Below are 27,667 nucleotides of genomic sequence, written 5' to 3'. Positions count from 1 at the left end.
CAAACAGGGTCTGGAGTGGACCTCAAGCAATCTCCAACAGACCAACAGACAGTCCTTCTGACTGTCAGACGGAAAACTATCAAACAGGAAGGACACCTATACCAAAACCCCATCAGTATGTCACCATCATCAAAGACCAGAGACAGATAAAACCACAAAGATGGGGAAAAAGCAGGGCAGAAAAGCTGGAAATTCAAAAAATAAGAGCGCATCTCCCCTGCAAAGGAGCGCAGCCATCGCCAGCAACGGATCAAAGCTGGTCAGAGAATGACTTTGACGAGATGAGAGAAGAAGGCTTCAGTCCATCAAACTCTCAGAGCTAAAGGAGGAATTACGTACCCAGCGCAAAGAAACTAAAAATCTTGAAAAAAAAGTGGAAGAATTGACAGCTAGACTAATTAATGCAGAGAAGATCATAAACGAAATGACAGAGATGAAAACCATGACACGAGAAATACGTGACAAATGCACAAGCTTCAGTAACCGACTCGATCAACTGGAAGAAAGAGTATCAGCGATTGAGGATCAAATGAATGAAATGAAGCGAGAAGAGAAAACCAAAAAAAAAGAAGAAAAAGAAATGAACAAAGCCTGCAAGAAGTATGGGATTATGTAAAAAGACCAAATCTACGTCTGATTGGGGTGCCTGAAAGTGAGGGGGAAAATGGAACCAAGTTGGAAAACACTCTTCAGGATATCATCCAGGAGAACTTCCCCAACCTAGTAGGGCAGGCCAACATTCAAATTCAGGAAATACAGAGAACGCCACAAAGATACTCCTCCAGAAGAGCAACTCCAAGACACATAATTGCCAGATTCACCAAAGTTGAAATGAAGGAAAAAATCTTAAGGGCAGCCAGAGAGAAAGGTCGGGTTACCCACAAAGGGAAGCCCATCAGACTAACAGCAGATCTCTCGGCAGAAACTCTACAAGCCAGAAGAGAGTGGGGGCCAATATTCAACGTTCTTAAAGAAAAGAATTTTCAACCCAGAATTTCATATCCAGCCAAACTAAGTTTCATCAGTGAAGGAGAAATAAAATCCTTTACAGATAAGCAAATGCTTAGAGATTTTGTCACCACCAGGCCTGCCTTACAAGAGACCCTGAAGGAAGCCCTAAACATGGAAAGGAACAACCGGTACCAGCCATTGCAAAAACATGCCAAAATGTAAAGACCATCGAGGCTAGGAAGAAACTGCATCAACTAATGAGCAAAATAACCAGTTAATATCATAATGACAGGATCAAGTTCACACATAACAATATTAACCTTAAATGTCAATGGACTAAATGCTCCAATTAAAAGACACAGACTGGCAAACTGGATCAAGAGTCAAGACCCATCAGTCTGCTGTATTCAGGAGACCCATCTCACATGCAGAGACATACATAGGCTCAAAATAAAGGGATGGAGAAGATCTACCAAGCAAATGGAGAACAAAAAAAAGCAGGGGTTGCAATCCTAGTCTCTGATAAAACAGACTTTAAACCATCAAAGATCAAAAGAGACAAAGAAGGCCATTACATCATGGTAAAGGGATCAATTCAACAGGAAGAGCTAACTCTCCTAAATATATATGCACCCAATACAGGAGCACCCAGATTCATAAAGCAAGTCCTTAGAGACCTACAAAGAGACTTAGACTCCCATACAATAATAATGGGAGATTTCAACACTCCACTGTCAACATTAGACAGATCAACGAGACAGAAAGTTAACAAGGATATCCAGGAATTGAACTCATCTCTGCACCAAGCGGACCTAATAGACATCTATAGAACTCTCCACCCCAAATCAACAGAATATACATTCTTCTCAGCACCACATCGCACTTATTCCAAAATTGACCACATAATTGGAAGTAAAGCACTCCTCAGCAAATGTACAAGAACAGAAATTATAACAAACTGTCTCTCAGACCACAGTGCAATCAAACTAGAACTCAGGACTAAGAAACTCAATCAAAACCGCTCAACTACATGGAAACTGAATAACCTGCTCCTGAATGACTACTGGGTACATAACGAAATGAAAGCAGAAATAAAGATGTTCTTTGAAACCAATGAGAACAAAGATACAACATACCAGAATCTCTGGGACACATTTAAAGCAGTGTGTAGAGGGAAATTTATAGCACTAAATGCCCACAAGAGAAAGCAGGAAAGATCTAAAATTGACACTTTAACATCACAATTAAAAGAACTAGAGAGGCAAGAGCAAACACATTCAAAAGCTAGCAGAAGGCAAGAAATAACTAAGATCAGAGCAGAACTGAAGGAGATAGAGTCACAAAAAACCCTCCAAAAAATCAATGAATCCAGGAGTTGGTTTTTTGAAAAGATCAACAAAATTGACAGACCGCTAGCAAGACTAATAAAGAAGAAAAGAGAGAGGAATCAAATAGATGCAATAAAAAATGATAAAGGGGATATCACCACCGACCCCACAGAAATACAAACAACCATCAGAGAATACTATAAATGCCTCTACACAAATCGACTAGAAAATCTAGAAGAAATGGATAATTTCCTGGACACTTACACTCTCCCAAGACTGAACCAGGAAGAAGTTGAATCCCTGAATAGACCAATAACAGGCTCTGAAATTGAGGCAACAATTAATAGCCTACCCACCAAAAAAAGTCCAGGACCAGATGGATTCACAGCTGAATTCTACCAGAGGTACAAGGAAGAGCTGGTACCATTCCTTCTGAAACTATTCCAATCAATAGAAAAAGAGGGAATCCTCCCTAACTCATTTTATGAGGCCAACATCATCCTGATACCAAAGCCTGGCAGAGACACAACAAAAAAAGAGAATTTTAGACCAATATCCCTGATGAACATCGATGCAAAAATTCTCAATAAAATACTGGCAAACCGGATTCAGCAGCACATCAAAAAGCTTATCCACCATGATCAAGTGGGCTTCATCCCTGGGATGCAAGGCTGGTTCAACATTCGCAAATCAATAAATGTAATCCAGCATATAAACAGAACCAAAGACAAGAACCACATGATTATCTCAATAGATGCAGAAAAGGCTTTTGACAAAATTCAACAGCCCTTTATGCTAAAAACGCTCAATAAATTGGTATTGATGGAACGTACCTCAAAATAATAAGAGCTATTTACGACAAACCCACAGCTAATATCATACTGAATGGGCAAAAACTGGAAAAATTCCCTTTGAAAACTGGCACAAGACAGGGATGCCCTCTCTCACCACTCCTATTCAACATAGTGTTGGAAGTTCTGGCTAGGGCAATCAGGCAAGAGAAAGAAATCAAGGGTATCCAGTTAGGAAAAGAAGAAGTCAAATTGTCCCTGTTTGCAGATGACATGATTGTATATTTAGAAAAACCCATCATCTCAGCCCAAAATCTCCTTAAGCTGATAAGCAACTTCAGCAAAGTCTCAGGATACAAAATTAATGTGCAAAAATCACAAGCATTCTTATACACCAGTAACAGACAAGCAGAGAGCCAAATCAGGAATGAACTTCCATTCACAATTGCTTCAAAGAGAATAAAATACCTAGGAATCCAGCTTACAAGGGATGTAAAGGACCTCTTCAAGGAGAACTACAAACCACTGCTCAGTGAAATCAAAGAGGACACAAACAAATGGAAGAACATACCATGCTCATGGATAGGAAGAATCAATATCGTGAAAATGGCCATACTGCCCAAGGTGATTTATAGATTCAATGCCATCCCCATCAAGCTACCAATGACTTTCTTCACAGAATTGGAAAAAACGGCTTTAAAGTTCATATGGAACCAAAAAAGAGCCCGCATTGCCAAGACAATCCTAGGTCAAAAGGACAAAGCTGGAGGCGTCACGCTACCTGACTTCAAACTATACTACAAGGCTACAGTAACCAAAACAGCATGGTACTGGTACCACAACAGAGAAATAGACCAGTGGAACAGAACAGAGTCCTCAGAAATAATACCACACATCTACAGCCATCTGATCTTTGACAAACCTGACAAAAACAAGAAATGGGGAAAGGATTCCCTATTTAATAAATGGTGCTGGGAAAATTGGCTAGCCACAAGTAGAAAGCTGAAACTGGATCCTTTCCTTACCCCTTATACGAAAATTAATTCAAGATGGATTAGAGACTTAAATGTTAGACCTAATACCATAAAAACCCTAGAAGAAAATCTAGGTAGTACCATTCAGGACATAGGCATGGGCAAGGACTTCATGTCTAAAACACCAAAAGCAACGGCAGCAAAAGCCAAAATTGACAATGGGATCTCATTAAACTAAAGAGCTTTTGCACAGCAAAAGAAACTACCATCAGAGTGAACAGGCAACCTACAGAATGGGAGAAAATTTTTGCAACCTACTCATCTGACAAAGGGCTAATATCCAGAATCTACAAAGAACTCAAACAAATATACAAGAAAAAAACAAACAACCCCATCAAAAAGTGGGGAAAGGATATGAACAGACATTTCTCAAAAGAAGACATCCATACAGCCAACAGACACATGAAAAAATGCTCGTCATCACTCGCCATCAGAGAAATGCAAATCAAAACCACAATGAGATACCATCTCACACCAGTTAGAATGGCAATCATTAAGAAGTCAGGAAACAATAGATGTTGGAGAGGATGTGGAGAAATAGGAACACTTTTACACTGTTGGTGGGATTGTAAACTAGTTCAACCATTATGGAAAACAGTATGGCGATTCCTCAAGGATCTAGAACTAGATGTACCATATGACCCAGCCATCCCACTACTGGGTATATACCCAAAGGATTATAAATTACTCTACTACAAAGACACATGCACACGTATGTTTATTGCGGCACTATTCACAATAGCAAAGACTTGGAATCAACCCAAATGTCCATCTGTGACAGACTGGATTAAGAAAATGTGGCACATATACACCATGGAATACTATGCAGCCATCAAAAAGGATGAGTTTGCGTCCTTTGTAGGGACATGGATGCAGCTGGAAACCATCATTCTTAGCAAACTATCACAAGAAGAGAAAACCAAACACCGCATGTTCTCACTCATAGGTGGGAACTGAACAATGAGATCACTTGGACTCGGGAAGGGGAACATCACACACTGGGGCCTATCAGGGGGAGGGGGGAGGAGGGAGGGATTGCATTGGGGAGTTATACATGATATAAACGTTATGCACATGTACCCTAGAACTTAAAGTATAATAAAAAATAAAAAAATAAAAAAAAATAAAAAATAAATAAAAATAAATAAAAAAAATAAAAAAAAAAAGAAATTAATCCCACAACCTCTGCCTCTTCAATGCTAGCCAGCGGGGCTAAACCACTTGGGAAGTTTCGGCTGCAGACATAATGTGCCCACTAGGGGCCAGGCGCTGGGCTGAGCATAGCTGGACAAATATCTGCACCTGCCCTTTTGCAGACATGTCTAAAAGTTCACCAGGAAGAGATTGTTTTTAACAGAACAAGGAGTTCTTTACGGTTTTTTATTGGACATCCATAAAAAACACAGCAGTAGGTATCATTTTTGAGCACCTGCCATGTGCCAACCCAATCTCAGTGCTTCTCCTCCATGTTTTCAAATCCTCACAACCCTGGTATATACTGTCATACCCATTTCACAGACCAGAGGGATAATATTTGCTCAAGTGGTTGGAGAAACTGACTCACAAGGTATAGGTTACGCTGCCAGGCAAAGTGAGAACACAGTTCCAGTATGTGTGAGGCCCCGCTAACAGGTTGCTGTGCAAAGTGTGGTCAGCCTGCAGTCACCATTTATTCGGTGTCGGCCCTGTACTTAGAATTATATTTGGCGTTTTACCTATGCTACATATATTAGCCAGCTTGGGCTGCTGTAACAAAATACCACAGACTGCATGGCTTAAATGGCAGAAACCTATTTCTCACAGTACTGGAGGCTGGAAGTCCAACATCAAGGTATCAGCTGACTTGGTTTCTTCTGGCTCATAGATGATCAGCTTCTTGCTGTTTTCTCGTATAGCATGTGTGCACATACATGCACGCACACACACACGGAGAGAGGGAGAGAGAGAGAGAAACAAGTGTTCTTAAGTGTCTCTTTTTATAAGGACGTAAATGTTATTAGATCAAAGCCCCACCCTTATGATTGTATTTAACTTTAATTACTTCTTTATACTATCTTCAAATATAGTCACACTTGGGGTTAGGGCTTCAACATTTGAATGTGGGTGGGGGTTGTACACAGCATTCACTCCATAGCATTATGTATAATCCTCACAAGAAATGTATTTTACAGATGGAGAAACTGAAGCTCAGAGAAGGTAAGTTATGCTAGTAGCTTATGACAGAGACAGGATTCAAACATAAATCATGATTCTAAAATTCATACTTTTTCCACCAGCTAGACCACCTTCTAAAGTTTATTTGGTGGCTTGATATCTAGACAATATATAAATGAGAAGAATTGCTAAACTTGATTTATCAACTGCCTTATGTTCTATGCTAGTTTGTTTTACGCTGGCTTATTTTGAAAGGTGAACTCAAGACAAATCAATTATCACTTAGCATTTGAACAAATAGACTATAAAGCAAAGTGAACTGAAAAGTGTGACAGTTTTAAGTAGGTAAGGTGCTTGAAAGATGAATATCTTTTTTTCCATTGTCAAAAAATTTTATTATCAAGGGTAAAAAAATAACCTAAGAGTTATAGGATTTAAGTATAGAAAGGAGTAGGAGTGATGATTTAAACACTATTAAATGTGACTTTAAATGTAGTCATTTATGCTTAGAAAATATATGCATCAAAAAATATTTTAAGCATGTTTAAACTTTTAATGCAAAAGTAATATATTCATATTTTAGCAATTCAGGCAATAAAGGAATGAAAACTATTAATATACATATGCGTGTATTCTAAACAAAACAATGACTGTTCAACTAGATACAAAATTATACAACTTGCTTTTTTAATTTAATATATAAGTTAGATATGTTTTCGTGTTGCTATATATAAACTTACCTCATTTTGTGAAATAATGGCCTAGCAGTCGTAAGGTTGTAACGTCATTTGTTTAACTATTTTCCTACTGGTGGGCAATTTAGGTTGTTTTCTACAGTCACAAAAATATGGCATTGAACATCTTTGTACTTCTACCTCTGTATACATGGACAGATAAATTATATGCATTATATAATTATATATTTATATAATTATATATCCTAAAAATATAACTATGTAATTTATCCGTAGGATAAATGCAATTAGTATATCAAAAACCTGCACATTAGATAGATATTGCCAAGTTAACTTCAAGATAAATTTTCACATTCAAATATTTTCCAAAGACTCATTCTACATTGAAGGCAATGAAACACTGTCATGGTTCTCACTGCATTCTGTACCTTCTCTTTGGTGACGTTGTTCAGAGGCCTGAAGGAAGCGAGGGAGACAACTGTGCTGCTATGGACAGTGCTCACAAAAACAATCAAGTAGTCCATTCGCTTTCCCTGCAGCCTTGGGTAAAGGGACCTGGCATTCATACGTTTAAATGGCAGTGCTTTTCCATTTTTTAAAATTTTGTGTTTTCAACTGACAAATGATAATGGTACATATTCATAGGGTACATCATGATGTTTAGATACATATAATAATGTATAGTAATCAGATCAGGGTAATTAGCATATCCATCATCTCAAACATGTATTATTTCTTTGTGTTGGTAATGCCCAATATCCTTCTTCTAGCTACTTGAAACTATCTAACATTTTTAACTATAGTCATTCTACAGTTGGGAAAAAGCACTAGAACTTATTCCAGGTCTCTAGCTTAATTTTGTATCCTTTAATCAATCTCTCCCTAGTCCTCCCTTCCTCCTGCCCTATCCAGCCTCTTGTATCCTCTTTTCTTCTTTTTACTTCTATGAGATCATCTCCCCTTTCTTTCCTTAACTTCCACATACGCGTGAGAACATGTGCTGTTTAACTTTCTGTTCCTGGCTTATTTCACTTATCCTCAAGTTCCATCCACGTTGCTGTGGATGACAGGATTCCATTCTTTATTTGGCTGAATAGTATTCCATTGTGTATATACAACACATTTTCTTTATCCATTCATCTGTTATTGAACACCTAAGTTTAGTCCATATCTTCATTATTGTGAATAGTGCTGCAATAAATATGGAGTACAGATATCTCTTCAATACACTTATTTCCTTTCCTTTGGATAAATGTCCAATAGTGGGATTGCTGTATCATGCGGTGGTCCTATTTGTAGTTTTTGGAGGAACCTCTATACTATTCTCCATAGTGGCCATACTAATTAACATTCCCACTAACAGTGTATAAGAGTCCTTTTAAATCCATATCCTTACCAGCATTTGTTATTTTTTGTCTTTTTGAAAATAACCATCCTAAGTGGGGTGAAATGATACTTCCTTGTGGTTTTGATCTGCATTTCCCTGATCGGTGATGTTGAGTATTTTTTCATATATTTGCTGGCCATTAGTATATCTTATTTTGAGAAATGTCTGTTCAGTTCTACTTCTTATTGTTATTCATGCACCAGACATTTACTGTTTACTATGTGGAAGGTGAAACGATGGACATTAAAATTGTTCTAAAGATGAGTAAGTCAAAAAGGGCCTACCTAAGGCTCCTGTGCTTCACTTTTCTTTTCATGGCAGGCAATTATTTTAGTTTTTAATTTGCATACAGTACATTTTTTTCCTTTTGGTGTGCTGCTTGACTTTTTATTCTCAGTCTCAATGCAAACAAATAAAAATGACAATTTTTTGATATTGAATATGCCCTCTCTCATCAGTAAATAAAACCTTCTAGCCTAGAGTTCTTTGAGCCTCTGGCTATACAAAAATTGAGGAGCCTTCCAATGTCTGGAGCTTTCTAAAACTCCAGTCTGAACAATTAAACTTGTTTTTGGATGTAAAATGTTGGTGACGGCTGTCATTTTTTTTTTTTTTTGAAGCAGTTATGTGGTCTTTGAAAATTGTACATGCCTGTTCTGAGTCTTTCTCCCTACCAGCATTGAGAGCCTTCTATAATCACTACAGGTGTGATAGCTTAAGATTTTTTCATTATAACAAAGCAGAAAGAATAAAAGAGTTTTAATGAAAGGTGTAGTCTCCTGAGCTGAAACTACATTACCGACCTGAAGCCCTGGAAAATGCTAATACTCAGTATATTAAAAAAACAGCCAGCTTAGTCCCCTTAATGCCCATTTGCCTGAATTTATGAGATATCATTCTTTTCAGCTTGGCATTTGTGAAGCTATCCAGCTGGGAGTGAGTCAGGTTTTTTTTTTTTTTTTCTGTCACTAATTCATTAAAAATGCCAGTCATACAAAGCAACTCAAGTGAGACCATCTGCCTTTCCGAAAACCTTAAATACCCAAGAGAAGGAGGAACTATATGCCTTGGTCCTGGTCTGGAACTGCTGCTCTTAGAAAGGGCACAGCCTCAGGTAAAGGCCAGTTGTGCCATGGATGATGTGTCTGACTACGGATCAGAAAGGGCACGGCCTCCATGGCCGACACACCTAATCCCACTCCCAGTCCCCTCTTCCTTACCTGGCAAGCAGTGGAAGCCTGTAAGCCTCAGCCATTTCACTTGAGAAGGGCTGATAACACTGACCTCCCAGAGCTGTTTAGGCCCTCAGAGTTAACCTGCTTTCTTTCACTTTTTTGAACTTTTAAAGATATACCACAAGGACTGGAAGCAGCCCCTTTCCCCTCTGAGAAAGACATATGAATGATCCCGATTTGTAATTTCTGATTATGTTTTAAAAGTAATCATGTTTTTTTGTTTGTTTGTTTGTTTGTTTGTTTGTTTACTAGGCAAAGAACTTTATTAACCTTTGTTTCAAACTTGATTCCCAGACTTCTTCGGCTTAATTAGCTGCAAAGAATGAATTGTGTATAAGCAAAAACTGAAAAGAGCTGCAGGGTCCAAGGGGCTTGGGCTTTAAAATATTAGAGATCTAGATTTTATCAGATCCATAAACAAAAATTTCTTAAAAAGCAGTCATAATATAAAATAGCAGCTCCCAGTAACTTCTTCAAGTTTTATCTTCAGAAGTTGACTCAATTCAGTTTGCCTCATTCTTGGAAGCCTCATCAAAATTCTCCACAAGATCTGGAACTTCATCATCATCATCCTCTCCAGTAGCAAGTGGTGCTTTTCCATCCACAGATTGTTTGGGCAGAGCTTCGGCCAGTCTCCTTAAACTAGTCAGACTATCTGCGCCAAGCTGGTTTAAGATGCTGGGTAGCATTTCTGTCAGCTGCTTCGTCTCAGCATGGCCTGTAATGGTGAAAGTGTTCGCTGCCAGAGATGCCTGAACTTTAGGGTTGTTAAAGTGGATCACTGTTCCTTGGTTTGTAAACATATTCACCTCTTCAATACCAGAGATATTGTTTACCCCTAACTTCTTTAAGGAGAACTGAAGTTTTTAATCATCTGCTGTGGCTGTTCTATGAACCACCTTCTTCTTTCTGCGAGCAGTTCCTTTCCCACCAATGCGCACTTGTGCCTGCAGTTTGGTGAGTTTTTCCTGGTTCATGATTGTTTCTTTTATCTTGTCGGAGCGAATAAGGGGCCACGCGGGGAACTAGGGTTGGTGCTCAGGGGGTCTTGGGTGAACCAGCTGAGATTAGGTGCATACACACAGGGACGCCAATCATGCTTTTAAATAAATGTAAAACTGATCAGACCTTTGCTGAGAGGGATGTAAGGTAAATTACTATAGGATATTTTTTTCAGAGTCTTCTTTTCCACACTTAGAATAAATTAATTTTAAAAAGTCATTTCTTCTGGAAATGGATTTATAGCAAAATTACTTGAATGTCTAAAAAAATTGGAGAAAGAGTGAAAGATGTCATATTCATTCATCCAACAAACAGGTACAAGTTTCTGCCACATGCTGGTCGTTGTTCTAAGTGTCTGAGCTCCTGCAGGGAACAAAACTGGCCAAAATCCCTGCCTGCTTGGAGCTTGCCTTCTTGTAGGGGAGGGGAAGACAGTACAAAATAAATAACTAAATGATGTAGTGTGTGGGAAAATGCAAAATGCTATAGGGAAAAATAAGTTAGGTAAGATAGTGGGGAGAATTAAAAGTCAAACTCTAATGCAAAATGATCACAGGCTTAATGTGATGTAAGTTATTTAAAGTCACTTTTCAAAAATTTGGATTATATCTAAAATATTCTCTTTTTTTGTTTAATGGGCGATGACAAAAATATCACTGTATACAGATCCCCCTCTTCTTTGGTTTTATCCACATAAAAATGTCTAATATGTATGTTAACTTAAACTGAGGCCATAGCATTAAATGTCAGCAGATTTGCTTGATAAGAAGAACCTAGGAATGCTAGAGCCCACGGACACAGAATTGCTTTCTTTTCTTTCCTAATAAATAAGGTGATACAATCTTTGCTTCTTTAATCATGATGAAGTTTCAGCCCAAATGTTGTAGGTGCTTGAATGAAATGGGAACAAGCAATAAATCTGGGATTGACTTCACAGAGGTATATGACAGTATGATGATTTAACATATACTACCAAGTGATAAATAAAATACCATCTTTCTGACAAGAAGGAAAAAACAATGTACCCAGGAGCATTCATTAGAACTTTAAAGCCAGCCTAAAATCCTCCCTTGGCGTAAAAGAAAAGAAAGGCTCTATATATCACGTTGAAGATGCCTTGGGATAGATCAATTCTACAGGGTGCAAAAATATTCTATAGAACAGTTGGTAAACTGCAAATGAATTTAGCTGTGTTAACCATATATGAATAATGACATCCTGTAATGATTTTAAGTTAGTCATATGCATGACAAGTAGAGGATATTTAGTGCCAAATAATTGTAATAGCCAACAGGAATTTGATAATCATTATGAAGAGAGCAAAATCACATTTCACACTGTTCAGTTTGGAGGTCGCTGAGGTCTCCAGGAGCCAAACACAACCTTCTCTTCTGTTCCTTTTCCTGTTGTACGGGGAGTGCTGTGCTTTCTGATTGCTTTTTGGAACCACACTGCAATTTTATTTGCTTTCTTACTAAAATAAAACAAGATGAACAAACAAAATTAATATAAGTGAGAATAACACAAGCTTACACACATTCACACACATGAAACTATAGAACTAGAGTTTATAGAACCCGATTTTGCCTTTTCCTTTTACCTTTTTGGTTGGATGTATTCTTGAAGTTATATTCCTTTCCAGGCAATTAAAGTGTTATTACTGCAGCAAGAAGATTACCTGTTGAGAGAAAGTGTAATCCTACACAATGTTCAGTGTGAAATATTTGTGCGCCAAGAGGTGACTCGGTGAAGACTGGTTTTTGAGGAGCTATAAAGCTGGAGGCAGAAATCTTGATCAGGGCTCATAGGCCTTGACTCCACTTTCATTCTTAAATGAGGATGTGGGCTCGCTAGAGCTGAGTTTGCTTTGAGAATCAAGAGATCACAGTGTTTGTAAATATTCCTTGTTAAGAAGAACCCTGTATACTGAAAGCGTGCTTTTTTTCCCCAATGCTCTATACGTCTGGATATAAAAGGACCAGGGCAGAGTAGGGGTTGGGATTTTCTTTCAAGTCTGACATAACTGTACTCCAGAGGGGAATATGGGCAGCAGCTGTGTATCCTGGGAGTAAGGAAAAAACTCCTCTAAGATATGCTACGTTGAGTGCTGATCTGTGGGTCCATATTACTTCCATTCAGTGCTGTGTCTTTAGAAACACTGAGGAGAGCATGTAAACTATTCTTACCAAATTCTCTCTCATGAAAGACTGCAGTCATGGTGGCCTTTATATGTTTTTTAATACTGCAATCTTTATTCATATTCTATCTCATTATATTATTGCATATATTTCCTTTAAAATGGCAAAAGTAAATGTGCACATAAAATGCTGCAAAAAAAAAAAAATGCTGTGGTGTATATAATGAAGCCCTAAGAAAATAGCTTATTATGAAGACAGTTTACCTCCAACTCTGAAAGTTTTTATCAAAACATTCAACAGAATTTGTACGCATTTCATCCTAAGCCAAAATAGAATAAAAATAAAATGTTGAGCCAAATTCTTACCTAAACTATTTACTTATTCTGGAGGAGGCACATTTGGATTGGCATTCACTCTTTTAGTTACTGAGAAAACAACTGATTGAATTACATGTAATTATAACGTGCAATATAAAATTAACCACTTACCAGATGTACAGTGTGCAGGATATAATTAGGGTTTCTCAGCCCGAGCACCATTTCTTTGTTGTGGGGGACTGACCTGAGCACTCTGAATCTTTAGCGGTATCCCTGGTCTCGACCTTCTAGATGCTGGTAGCACACGCCCTCTCCAGTTAGGACAATCAAATATCTCTCAAGACATTGCAAAATGCCTCTAGGGGTACAAAATTACCCCACCGGTATGTACAATAGTGGATAAATGTAACTACAGTATAAGACAGAGGTTTTGAATGGTGTAGACCAGGGCTGGAAAGGTTGTGAAGCATGTGAGCTCCTCTGGCAAGGAGTGTTGGGGAGGCTACAAGGAAGAGGTGAGGTTTGACTGGCGTTTGAAGTTGTACAGGATTTTGGATTTAACTGTAGTTTGCTTATTAGTCTCCCTTTAATGGTATCTAATCTAACTGGCGTTTGTGTTTGAAATACGCCCTATTGGTTTCAAAGAGGTTTAAATTTCTAAATATGCCAAATTTGTGCATTAACCAGAAATTGAAAGACTTTAAATACTTTTTATTTCTCTTTTTAAACTAAGAATGAATTTCTCCTGAACTTAATAATGTGGGTATTTTGGAATTAAAAGCATCTGGAGATAATTAGATTGGGCATAAGCTGAATGTTCTCCATTTACAAATGCCACAAAGACACTTGGCATTGTTTTACTGAAAAGGAAGTAAAATATCAGACCTTGTATTAATAATGTTAGCTTTTAGCAGGATCTCCTCCCAACCTCCACCCACACTCCAAAAAAGGCAAAAGGCATGTCAAGTTGTTTGGACATTTTATCCCATCCCCCGTTCATCTTTTACAAATCAAAACTGTGCAAAGTTGTCTTTCAAATATTTATTGAATCTTTAATCTTTGAAGGCATCACCTTTCTCAAAGATAATGACTTGCTCTGTGTCATGTTTGGAAAACAGACATTATCACATGCTGCTGTGTAGAAGTATCATTCTCTTCTTAGCATTTCTTGTTAAGTCTGGTTGAGTAACATCAGCTATGCACTTAACCAAGTGTGAGATTAATCATGATTCTGTATCCACCAAATTTTGTAGTTCTGAATTATCCAAAAAAGAAGTCTTCTGGAAGGACTTGCTCTTAAATTCTTCTCCAAATGCATTAACATTCTCTCCCAGTTGCTACAATTGTGTCAGTATTGATATCACTATATAGGAAATTAAATTAATGAGATTTGGCAAAAATTATAACGGTGTTCACATTATGAGTGTACCACACATCAGATTATATCATGAGTTAGATTATAAATTAAAGACATAAATAGTTAAATGCATTCCAACAAATGTGAATTTTAGTAAAAAATACTCAGTATGGCAAAATGCTCACATCAACAGAGACATACCTTATACAGCACTCAGTATCTAGTAGACTCTCAAAAAATGTTTGCCCAATTAAGCTTTTTTTGTTAACTGCTGTCCTGAGGTATGATGTAGAAAAAACTTCTTGAGTTGAAAATTTTGCTGTAATTTTTTTTCTTTCTTTGCTTCTGTCCCTGGACTTCTATTATTAATTATTACTAGAAATTCTCCTGAGATTAGATTTCAAGAAGAATTCTATGAATAAGACAGTAAATGACATGTCCATATCTGATTCAACTATACTGGGACACAAGGTAATAGCACCGATATTTCTTGGAGTCCCTTCTAGTGTTATACTCGATCCTAAAGTCTTATGGCAAAAATTGCTTATTTCACAGGGTCTATGTTAAAGTCATTATGAGATGATGAAAGACACAGCTTATGGCTTAAGGCGGCTTGGTGGGGGACGTTGACTGTAAATTAAATGGAATATGATAGAATGTTTGGAATGGAAATACCTGTATTAAGTTTTTTTTTTTTTAATGAGGGAAGAGTACCAGATGTTCTGTGGGCTCATTCTTTTTTGGTGTATCTTATTTTTCTTTGTTGTTAGCAGAAATATGAAATACATTAAAACTCCTTCACATCTATGCAACAGAAATAGAATAAGAAAGCACATGACATGACTACTAGATAAAGCACTACCTAAAATAATTGCCTTAAGCTGTTTGGAGATTTATTGTAAATTAGATTGCAGGAATGTGCATGATAAAAATGGCATCTGTCATTTAAAAACAATATAATTTATTTTAAAATGGATCCATGTGCATGCTTAGATTGACAGGTCTTTAGATTTTGATGATAATTTTGTCACTACCACCCCCAAGCCCCACTATTTTATGTGCTGTTTGCTTTGGGATTTTCCTTGAATTAAAAATTGAACAATCTTATTGCAGTGCAGAAAGAATTTCATTACTTTCAGAGGTGACCTTCCGGATTCTCTTAGGACAAGAAAATAGCCTTTCACAACATCAGTCAAAATCTCTTTCCATATGAGCTTCACCTGAGTCTAGCACCTCCAAATGCTCTAGAAACTCTCTTTGACATTTCTCCTTATGTCTGTCCTTCCCAGCCAAAGTCAACAATACATATGTGCTAAGATTGTTTAGGGGTCATCTTCTTTATTGTTTTGTTGTATGATGCTGACACTGGAATTTCTGTTGCATAGGCTCTTCAGGTTGAGAGTTAGTACCTTGAAGATAGGGATTGAATATCCTGGGGTGTTTTTGTTTTGTTTTGTTTTGTTTTTTAATATCCTGTTCCTTAACTTCCCAGAGAACCTAATTCACATGCGTATGCCTAATGGGCATTTTGTAACATTATTAACTGGTTCTTTCTGATAAATATCCCATGATTCCTTTAAAGATTATCTTGATTTATCCTGCACTTTTTAGGTATACCTTCAGAACTACAAACCAAATATTAATCAACTATTTTCAGCTTTTCTGTTAAAGATGTAATAGTACCAAAGGAGACAGGATTTTTATTTGTTATTATATAGTAGGTCATAATATTTTTATTTTAAAGTGATACCAAAATATATGATTAACCTAGCATTCTCAGTTCAGCTCGGTTAACAGCTATGAAGAGTTATATTTTTATTGCTTCAAGAGAATTGATAATCTCATAAACGTTCCAAAAGAACATCCTTGAAGATGATACCTTATTTCCTCTGTTTCAGCATTCTGAAATCCAGGTTTTTTCACCTAAGGAAATCTATTAGGACCCACTTCCTATTATACATAGAACTACTTAAATACTCTTCTCTATAATTTCCATTTAGATTTGAGCAAGATCATGGAAGTAACACGTACAAAAAATATAATAGCAGCTGACAGGTAGTCTCTGGGATGCTTTCCTCTCTCAAGAGGGATTGCATAACCAATGGGGTATGAGGAATTTGGAAAAGTATTATGCAAAATAACCTTATATTAGAAGATGGAGAGTAAAAAACAAAGAGAGTCTGAAAATATGAGGTCCGTTTATCAGAAAAAAAGCAATGAACCTCACTAATTTAGTGACTTTTCAGTTATGTGAAGAATAATGACAATGTTTTCTCTATCAGTAAACAAACATAAACGCTCACAAAGGAAATAAACTTTATATGGCAAAGATTAGGATTAAATAGGATGAAACTATTCTCAAAATGAAGGCTGTTATGTGTTGGAATGATTAATTTAGGAGGACCGTAGAACTGTTTCATTAGGAAGTCATAGGAATGATGTGAAGAAGACACATAAAGCGTCTGAAATGATGGGGATTAAATGACATTTTAAAGAGCCTCCTGTTTTAATGCTTTCTAATATTTCTTTTCATTTATTATTTAATTTCTTTATTAATTGCCCTGATTTTATCAGATTCATCATCTCCTGGTTAAAGCTTTTAAAACTTCATTGTGAAAAAAGAAAGAGGACTTTAGTGTTTAGTTATCATATTGGAACACATATTTCTGTCTTCTCTTCTTTTGTTGTTGGTGCACCAATCAAAGCGCTAGCTCCAAAATAATAAATAATTTCAAATACATACAAAAATTCCTCTAGCCAGTATCAACAGAGGGTCAGCATTTTAGAATACTGATGATGGAAAGGGTTACGGTAACTGAAATCCAGCTGAAATCATTTTGCTCTGGGTCTCTATTAATATACAGAACTGATGTTTCATTTTAAAATAAACCAGATGAGTTGTATTTTTAAAGTGGGATTTTCAGAGTTGGAAATTTGGGGTATTAGATGCTATTTTTCAACTTCTTTCTTTTTGGTTTATTCTGAGAAATTTTAAATCCCATTACTTTGAACAACAGTGATTTTTCTTAAATTTATAAGAGGTAATTGTTACCATGGAGTTAAACTTATGGGAAGAAGGATCAGAAACTGATGCTCCTATGCACACTCCACAGCAGAATTGCTGGGTACCTAAACAGTCACTTGTGTCAAGCACTATACTTTGGAAATGTAGATAACCAAATCATGAAAATATTAACATCAGGGAAATATGTGATGCTGGTAGAAGCTTTTAGAGATACAACACACACACACACACCACACACACACACACACACACCATTCCACATGTACACAAATTGTTTTAGAACTACAAAAAATCAAGAATATGAGTTTCTATTTAAGTGTTTGTTATTGAGATGAGTCAGAAATACATTGAATCCTCTTTAGTCACATCAAGGTGATATTAGGGGGGTTATTATCATTGTAATTGTTAATGTACAATATGTGCAGTGTAAAGTATTTCCATACCACAGACTCCGAGACTCCAGCATTAAGGAAAATTCTTAAGCACCATGGACAGCTACAGCTTTCTTCTAGCAGCTGCACAGTTTACCAACACTCAGGGACCAGTTAAGAAGCCTGTAATCCCAGCACTTTGGGAGGCCGAGACGGGCGGATCACGAGGTCAAGAGATCGAGACCATCCTGGCTAACACGGTGAAACCCCGTCTCTACTAAAAAATACAAAAAACTAGCCGGGCGAGGTGGTGGGCGCCTGTGGTCCCAGCTACTCCGGAGGCTGAGGTAGGAGAATGGCGTAAACCCGGGAGGCAGAGCTTGCAGTGAGCTGAGATCCGGCCACTGCACTCTAGCCCGGGCAACAGAGCAAGACTCCGTCTCAAAAAAAAAAAAAAAAAAAAGAATTCATTCAGGACTCATAATCCGTGTGTTCACTGTGAAATTCCACCTTGAATTTTCAGACCATGGTGTCTCAAGTTAGCACTTTTTTTTTTTTTTTTTTTTTTTGAGATGGAGTCTCACTCCGTCACCCAGGCTGGAGAGCAGTGGCGCGATCTCGGCTCACTGCAAGCTCCGCCTCCCGGGTTCATACCATTCTCCTGCCTCAGCCTCTGGAGTCGCTGGGACTACAGGCGCCCGGCACCATGCCCAGCTAATTTTTTGTATTTTTAGTAGAGTCGGGGTTTCACCGTGTTGGCCAGGATGGTCTCGATCTCCTGACCTCGTGATCCGCCCGCCTCAGCCTCCCAAAGTGCTGGGATTACAGGCGTGAGCCACCGCTCCCGGCCAAGTCAGCACTTTCATTTTCACGCCATTGTTGAACAGTTTGTGTACCATCTTCTGCAGCTCTTTCACAGTATCTGGTAAACTATTTTAGATTCTAAGAATAAGTCAAAGTGATGTCCCCAAAGCCCCAGATCAGTGCATTTGGGTTTTGTGGGGCACACCCAGGAGTTCTTAAGATGTAATATTTTCAACTTTTATTTTAGATAGAGGAGGTATACGTTGAAATTAAAAATAATAAATTACAAATTTAAATTTTTAATAGAAAAAAGACAATATAGCAAAGAAATGGTTACCTACATTTCTTGGTCATATGAGGTTGGTACTTACTTTTAATGGTGAAAACCACAATTCCTTGTGCACCATCCTAATAGTACTAGCAACACAGCATTTCCAGTTTACCTCCAGCCTAGTTCATTCATTTATGTCACTTCCCAGCCTCTGTAGAAATTTCATTATGTGAATCATATCATAGAGTTCCAATGGGATTTGGAAGGACTTCAGAGTTACCTCAGTTGAAACTGAGACCATGAAAGCTAATGTGGTTTGCTTGAAATCACCTAACAATGTATGTATATATTTCGTGTATGCATTGATGAACAGTTTCTAGATGTGATCAATTCTATTATGTGCAATTAATGGAAATCCAAAGAGAGCATGATTCAAATGGATAAATAAAAACATGAGATAAAAACCTTCTCAGCCATTGAGGTAGTTATATGAATTTTGTCTAAGTTTGAAATCCCTTTTATTTTATCAGTAAACTTGCTGATATTCTTGTAAGTACTCAAGATTTGACCTTAATTAAAAAATGAAACTTTCCATAAATTCCTAAGTGCAACCCAGGCTGGTTCCTCCTTTCTCTCCTCTGCATCTCAACCTTCTGGGCCCTTTCTCCTCTATCATTAATGGAGGTTTTAAATGCAAACTCTCAAGCAGTTCAGTTCCTCTCATTTCTCAGCCTCAGCTCTCACTCTGTACAGCAAAAGTCTAGGAAGCAATATGGTTAAAGGCAGAACTCTTCTCTGAGAGTGTTGTAAAGAACTCAGATAAAGCAAAAAAATGATGTGGAGTAGTCTAGGTCAGACAAGAACAAGAATAATAGTGCTAAAGAAATTAGAAGCAGGTAGCAAATCATCTACAAGGTTTTAACATCTTAGCCACACTTTCTTATCTACTAATTTGGTGACAAGAGTGTTGTAATAAGTCCCTAGAGGAATAATGAGATACTCCTACCCAAAACTCAACGCTAGCAACCAAGGAAAAGAATGTCTTGTGACTAGGAGCACTAGGCTAGGAAGCTATGCCCCAGAAAACTTCTTCAAGCAATAAAGTCTTGCAGTTTATACCCAGAAGGAAGATTCCTTAGGAACCTTGAAATTTGTGGTATTATATGAAGTAGAGGTGGAAGAGAGGTGACTGAGACTCCTTTTACAAAGGACTTGATTGCTTTCTTCTAATATTCAGTGTGACAGCTTATTGCACATGGATTCTTCTTTCTCAAATAGTTTGAAATGTGTCAAGGGAAATGTGTCCCACTTTCACAGCTCTAAAATCTCAACAGGCAAGAAACCAGCATAAATTCAGAGAGAATCATGAGGGAAATAAGTTGGCACCACACTTTAAAGTTCCAGAAGTTGAAGAGGACTGAAAATGGGTCATCTTTCAATGAACTAAAAGAAAGCCTTCCCACAATGGAAACTTGATGTAAGCATTTGAACATGTATGAGATTCATGTCATGGTCTAGTCATTCAGTGTCCCTGATGCAGTGACCATAAGCCTGACTTCCAGTAAGAACCACAGGTGCCAGTCCAAGTAACATGGTGATGCTATAAGAGTGTTAAATTGGCTGGGCACAGTGGCTCATACCTGTAATCTCCACACTTTGTGAGGCCAAGGTGGGCTGATTGCTTGAGCTCAGGATTTCGAGACCAGCCTGGCAACATGGTGAAACCCTGTCTCTACAAAAATTACAAAAAAAAGTAGCCAGATGTGGTGCTACACACCTGTGGTCTCAGCTACTCAGGAGGCTGAGGTGGGAGAATGGCTGGAGCCTGTCAGGCAGAGGTTGCAGTGAGCCGAGATTGCACCACTGCACTCCAGCCTGGGTGACAGAGCCAGACCCCGTCTAAAACAAAGAATGTTAAATCAGCCAGGCATGGTGGCTCACGCCTGTAATCCCAGCACTTTGGGAGGCCAAGACAGGCAGATCACAAGGTCAGGAGTTCGAGACCAGCCTTACCAGCAGGGAGAAACCCCATCTCTACTAAAAATACAAAAATTAGCCAGGTGTCGCGGCATGCTCCTATAATCCCAGCTACTCAGGAGACTGAGGCAGGAGAATCGCTTGAACCTGGGAAGCGGAGGTTGCAATGAGCTGAGATCATGTCACTTCACTCCAGCCTGGGCAACAGAGGGAGACTCCATCTCAAAAAAAAAAAAAAAATGGTTTTAAATCATCTGGCCATTATTTTTGTCTTTAGACATCCCAGTCTGATTAGATTTTAACACATGTATGCATTTTCTTCTTGTAACAAAAGTTTTTAGTGGAATTTTCATTTAGTGGGGTCACTGAAGAACTAATTCTTTGATGACCCTTTAGTGGAAAAGCCTACTCCAGTATAATCACTGCAAGAGGCTTCAGATGATTTTAACCATAGAAAAAGGAGGAAAAGGTGTATAAAACTAGTAAGAAAATAAGATAAAAGTCAGCTAAAAAATTTAGAATCTCAAACAATAGATTAGGCCCAGAACAGGTGAACAGATACTGTGTACGTTTATTGTTGAATAGTTTAACATTAGAATGTAGATGACTTTGTATAGACTTCCATTTTTCTATAATTCTTTTAAAAAGACAAATCAATAGGATTTTTTGGTTGTTATGTTCTTAATGACCTCTGAGGCAAACATTTTGGCAGCAACTTTTTATTGATAAATGCATTTTATCCTGATTATTTAAAAATTAGAAATTCATCTATAGTACATATGGTAATTCTTGCTTAACCAAAAAACTAAACTTACCTAACCATTTCATTCCACCACCATTTCAAAATGCACCGGAGTGTACTGGGCTACTTGTGAGGCATCTTTTTTCTGTGGAACCTTAGTGTATCTCTCTTTGTGATCTAACATTCCCATTTTCTTTACTGAAAACTTGAGAATCAGTGAACCAGCACAATATGCTCAAGTTTGCATAGAAATACACCGCAAAACTTGGTGCCCTTTGGCCTGTTTTCCAGGGTGCTAGTCATTAACTGTTACCTTCTAATTCTGCCTCTATATCTTATCAAATATTGTGAGTGTACCTTATATTTCAGGAAGAACTCTCACTGTCTCTGGCAAAGTGAACTGCAGTAATTCATTATCCAGAACTCAGATATCAGATCACAAACAGCTTCAAGCATCTGGAATAGCACTGAACTATGTTTGATGGGGGAGAAAGAAACAGTGATGGAACCAATGAATGTGTGTTGTAAAGAATATTTTACCCAGCCTTTGAGTGTATAAAAATAACAATAGTAACTAATAAGACCTGGAAACTCAGAGATTATAGTAGTGCCATTGACTGCAGACTGAAAGCATTCAGAATGACCAAGACAAAAGAAAGATAAAAAAGCAGAAAACATGTGGCAAACAACAGAAGAATAGGAAAGGAAAAGAGACTGTGGGAATGAGGGCTATAAACTGTAAACACCAAGAACCTGTAAGAAAGAAAGGGTCAGATAGGAGAGGTAGGCAAAGGGGCTTATCAAAAAGCTATTCTAGATCTCAGCAGTCTCTCAAGATATGAGTGGCATAAAGGCAAATATAAGACATCAGCCCTAAAGGGACACCAATGTGTTGTTCAGGAGGATCATATTTAATGTGAGGATAAATTAAATCACCCTTGGGATCACAGGAGAGTGTCACTGCACACAAAATTTACTGAAAGCTTTCATACATGTAGTTAACCAGTGAATATGAGCTCCATGAAGCTAGGAACCCTGTTCTATCTGTCATTGGGACTCACACATTTCCTGGCACATAGTAAGCCCATAATAAGTATGCTGAATGAAATAATGAGTAAGCCATCATCATTGTCATGTAATCAGGATAAAATGCATTCATCAATAAAAAGTTGCTGCCGAAGTAGAGCTTTTGACTGTAGGATACTGTGAACATGTGCAGTTAAATAGGGGTAAGTGTGTTGTACATGGTATCTTGCAATATGGATTAGGAAAGGCAAAAGGGAGAAATAGAAGAAGAAGGAAAGAAAACATAAGAATGACTTGGAATGGGAAAGCCTGGAAAACCTAGCCTGATAAATAGATTGTTTATCTTTCTCTGTTCTAAAATAACTTGGTTAGAAAGGGATGCTCTTCATAAAGTCTCTAATTTTGTAAGTTTGTTGTACATTTTGCTCACATATTATTAAAGCTGCCATGATTAGCTGAATGGGGGGGTACCTCTTTTATTTGAGTTTTTGTTCCTGAAAAGAGAGAATACTTTTGTTCTCCCTCCCTCAAAACAACTGCAACTCAAAACAACTTGAAAAGACATGTTTTGAAGAGCAAATTAGAAAAACAACAGATTCGTATTAGTTGAATAATGCATGGGTATTTTCTGCTAGGTACTTTGCCTGGTTTTAGCCTTTGTACATAACCAGCATATAATGCAGCTGTATAAAAATTGCCAGTTGCTTCTTTCTTCAAGGGAATGCATTTATAAGTACCCTCCAGCCCTCTGAGGAGCATGTAATGGTGTGCCTTGGTCACATTTGCCAGCTTCCCTGTGGACTGTGCCTGGGCTCAAAACACAATGAGGATGGGTTGACTGTGCCTACAGGGACTAGTCTTGTAGAAAAATAAAACTTTCAACTTTCAGAAAAAATCCTTAGCACAGAGGTGTCTGAGGAGCCATAATGTTGATTCCAAAGAACAAGCTAATGCACAGATGGATGCAGAATACTTCCCAAGGGTTTCCATCTTTTTTTCATACCTTCAGGGAAAGATTACTGCAAACCTGAGTCCTACTTAAGTCTTCTTGGCTTCTCTCCAGCTAAGCAATTATGCCTCTAATCTTGAAGGGGCAGGGTTAATATCTTTGATCATCTTTCTGCCTGTCAGTGTATCCACTGAGATTTTTTTTGAAAGCAAAATATTAGAAAATACAAGAGGACTTTGATATTCCTTGCAAATACTATATAAAACATTCAAACTTATTCATTTTGTAGGTATCTATAATTCTGTTCAAAGCTTGACATTGGGAAATACTTCAAAAACAATGTAGTCTGGCATCAGGTGCCTAGAAGTGTTAATTTCCTGATTATTATTATTATGGTGTTTGATGGTGGTGGTGGTAAGGATGGAGTTAGGGGGAAAGGTTGAGGCACCTTAGAAGTAGACTTTTCCCACCTCTTCTCACATAAATTCTTGGATTACTTTGTATCATTTGACTTACATCTCTCCATTTCCTTCCTCTCAACCCCACCCCTGAGAACCACTGTTTATTCTCTATCTCTGTGCAAAGTAGCACACATGTAGGACAAACATGTCTAAAGATCTAATGTACAACATGAAGACTATAGTTAGTAATAGCATATTGTATTCAGGATACTTGCTAAATGAGTAGATTATAGCTGCTGTTGCCACAGAGGGGAAAAATGGATAACTCTGTGACATGATAGATATCTTAAATTTGTTTCACTGTAATGACCATTTTACTCTATGTATGTATTTCATAACATCATGTTGTATACCTTAAATAGATATACACACAAACATTCTTGTAATTCTCAAAGGACTCATAAGGAATGCTCCTCCTCCATTCAAATAGTGAAAGGGAAAAGGCAAGTGTTGTGGGTTGCCAAAATGGCTGACTGTAGAAATCACAAACAAGGTTTACAGGACTAGTGAAAAATTGAGACTCTAGAAACAGAAGTAAAGATGGTGATTTATTTTATTTTATTTTATTTTATTTTTAAGAATCAAAATAACCCTGAAAGGGAAGGGCTGCTCTTGGTCTTTTGATTCAGCAGTCAGTTTTTTACAAGGCAGGCTTGGGATGCTGCCTTTATGGTTCTGCGAGGGCTGCACCCCATCTGGAGGAGGAATCAAATTGTAGGGCCACCCTTGGGGACCTAATTCTGAGACTTGCACCCACCCTTCTTTGTGCATATGCACAGCTTCACAAAGGGTGGCCATAGGTCACGTACACACACACACACACACACACACACACACACACAGAGTTTCAGATTTTCTATTATTAAAAAGGATAGCAGTGTGTGTGGTTGTAGAAAGACTTTCATCAGTAAAAACCTTGAAAATGTGAAAGTAGAATTACTTAACTTTAAAAAATTCTAGTTAATATATTCAGAAGTTCTTAGTCCCTGCAGATTTTTAGGAGCTGAGGTGTTATGGGACTTCATTTAATAATTGGCTGGATCCAGGTTGTAGGAGAATACTCTGACCATCTACCAACACTTAGGGGATATTCTTCCCTTATTCTCCAAAATGTGCAATTTACTTGGTGCTTGTAATTTCTTTTGAATGTTTATACTTCTTTCCAGAAGAAAGTCAGCATCTTATAAATTAGTCTAGTATTCTTGAGGAATTCAGAAAGATTATAACAAATCATCAGGGGTGAAAAACCTCAATCTTACAAGTAAGTAAGGACTTCAGCACATTTCCTAGGGCTGGAGTTACTGAAATGATAGGCTTATACACAGTAATGCTAATAAAAACCTCTTGGAAACACATTTTCAATTTATAACCATGAAGGAAAATGTAGGCCTTTCATCAGGCCTTCTTCTCATTATCAAAATGTCTTTTGCACAATGGCAAAGAGACATCGATGTTAAAATCAGGTAAGAACATAGATTCTTGATGATATGACATGACCACAGTTTTAGGTCTCAAAATTGCATACTATTTATAAAAGTTGTTGACAAATACATTTAAAATTATAACTTATTTTTGCATTCAAAGCATAATTTTAGAGAAGGTGAGTAAAAGTATGCCCACTATTGGAAAATGCCCTAAAGCCTTATCATTGTTATATAACAACCAATACAGATTTTAATAGCTAAATTGAGTTAAAGCTTTTCTCCTGGTGACATGTGTCCATTCTCCCAGAATGAAAACTTCCTGTCTCTTGACTTTACAAATGGCGCAGGTACTTCCTTCCTTCATTCAATAAATATTTATAAAGCATTTAACAATCAACTAGATACTAGGTGCTAGGATACAGCAGTAAACAAAGCAGGCAAAGAAACAAGAAACAAAGAAGTATCTGATATAATGTTAGCTAGTGATAAATACTGGGAAGAAAAGTAAAACAGGGAAAGGGGACAGAGAGGTACAAGGTTTTGAAAAAGATTCCCTGGAGGTGACATCTGAGTACAGAACTAAATTAAGTGAGAAAGTGAATCATGCAGATATCTAGGGCAGTGATTCTTAACCAGGGTGACTCTACCTCTCCAGGGATGTTTGATGTCTGGAGAAGTTTTTAATTGTCACAGCTTGGGGAAGGGATGGTACTGGCATCTGGTGGATAGAGAACAAGGATGCTGCTAAACACCCTGTGCTGCAGAGGGCAGGTCCCTGTAGCAAAGAATTATCCAGCTTAAAATGTCACTAGCACTGAAGTTAAGAAACCCTGATCCAGAGAAAGAGCATTCCAGGATAAGAAGAAAGTAAATAAACACAACAGACCATGAGGTGAGAACTTGCTTGATATATTCAAGGAAGAACTAGGGGGTGTGTGTTGCTGGAGCACGCTAACAAGCAGTTACGTATCAGGAAAAGAATTTGGAAGATAGCTCAGGGCCAGGTCACATGGGGTAGCAGGCAAGACTCCTGCCTCTCCTTTGTCTGCTCTGCTTCCCTCTTTACTAAGCTCCTATTCCAAACTCCCCAAGGAGAACTAGCTGGCTTTGCTGGCAGATATCCTAGGAAGCTGAGTGGGTTTTGGTGGGAGACAAGGATTTCACATACGTGTTTACCTGAAGAGTACATTCAAACCCATCTTGCGCCATGATGGGAGATCTTAGAGTTGACTCTCCAGAGGTTAGGAAGATCATTTCACTAAAGTTCTGGAATAGAATTCTCGAGTATGGTCATTACTAGACTCATGGCTCTTTCTATTTATGTTAGTGAAAATGAAATAAAATTAAGCATTCATTTCCTCCAATGTACTAGCCACATCACATTCCTGACAGCCATATGGAATCCTCGTCCTAAGCATGGAACTCTGACTGCCCTCGGTCTCTGGAGCTGTTTTCTGTATTGCTCTTATCCTGACCTTCCCCAGACTTTTTGTGCTGAGACACCTGATGACCTCTTGGAAGGGCAGCCACTTTGGTATTGTTCAGGGGCACAGAAAAGTGTCCTCCACTGTCTCCAGGCCTCTTCAAATGATGTGTGGATGACTACCAGGTTTGTGCTTGATTTGCTAGCCAGCTGCCCTTGTTTTTTGAAATAATGGTTCATAGGGGATCCTGAAGTCCTTTTGTCCTTTTGGGTTGGCAACTTGCATTTACAGCTCTGGTTCTGAGTCTAGTTTGCATCATTTCTCCTCACTGTGTTATTTTCCACTTGCCCACACTGTCACTTCTATTTTGCTTTTCTGCCTACACAACAGAGATTTTGTTCTAAGATATGAGTATTACTCAGTGACTCTGTTTTCCAACTTTAAAAATAAGTTTAAAGAACAAAGCATATTCAGAATCGCATATATGGATTTCATATTTCTACTTAGTACATTGTATGGTATGTGCTTTGATTTTGTTAGTTGGATGTGTTCTTCTAGAAATGAAATCCCAGGCATTATCTTTATATTAAGCCAGCAACGGCTCAGATTTGAAAGGACAACAAAACTAAAATAAGAATTAGGCTCCTCAATCAGTAGAGTTTATCCTCACTCATAATTTTTTTAAGCTCTTGGTAGTGGATGCCTTTAAATTTTTCTTTAAATATTTATGGCATTGTTTGTCAAATTTTGTGGCTTCAGGTTTCTTTTACACTCTTAAGCATTACTGAGGACCCCAAAGAGCTT

At 37.8% G+C, this 27,667-nt stretch overlaps 1 protein-coding gene and 1 pseudogene across 4 annotated transcripts in view; one reads left to right on the top strand and one right to left on the bottom strand.

Moving 5' to 3' along the window:
* SLC24A2 (solute carrier family 24 member 2) overlaps positions 1-27,667 on the top strand; it is a 303,081-nt gene that overhangs the window by 61,426 nt on the left and 213,988 nt on the right. The gene's annotated exons all lie outside the window — the stretch shown is intronic.
* LOC117098627 lies at positions 9,820-10,567 on the bottom strand (annotated as a pseudogene). The gene has a single exon (XR_004443497.1). The product of XR_004443497.1 is annotated as a transcription factor BTF3-like (transcript).

Source organism: Trachypithecus francoisi, unplaced genomic scaffold (assembly GCF_009764315.1).
Source record: "Trachypithecus francoisi isolate TF-2019V2 unplaced genomic scaffold, Tfra_2.0 Lachesis_group16, whole genome shotgun sequence".
NCBI lineage: Eukaryota > Metazoa > Chordata > Mammalia > Primates > Cercopithecidae > Trachypithecus > Trachypithecus francoisi.
Note: the sequence above shows the minus strand (reverse complement) of the source record. Positions and strands in the feature narration are given on the sequence as shown.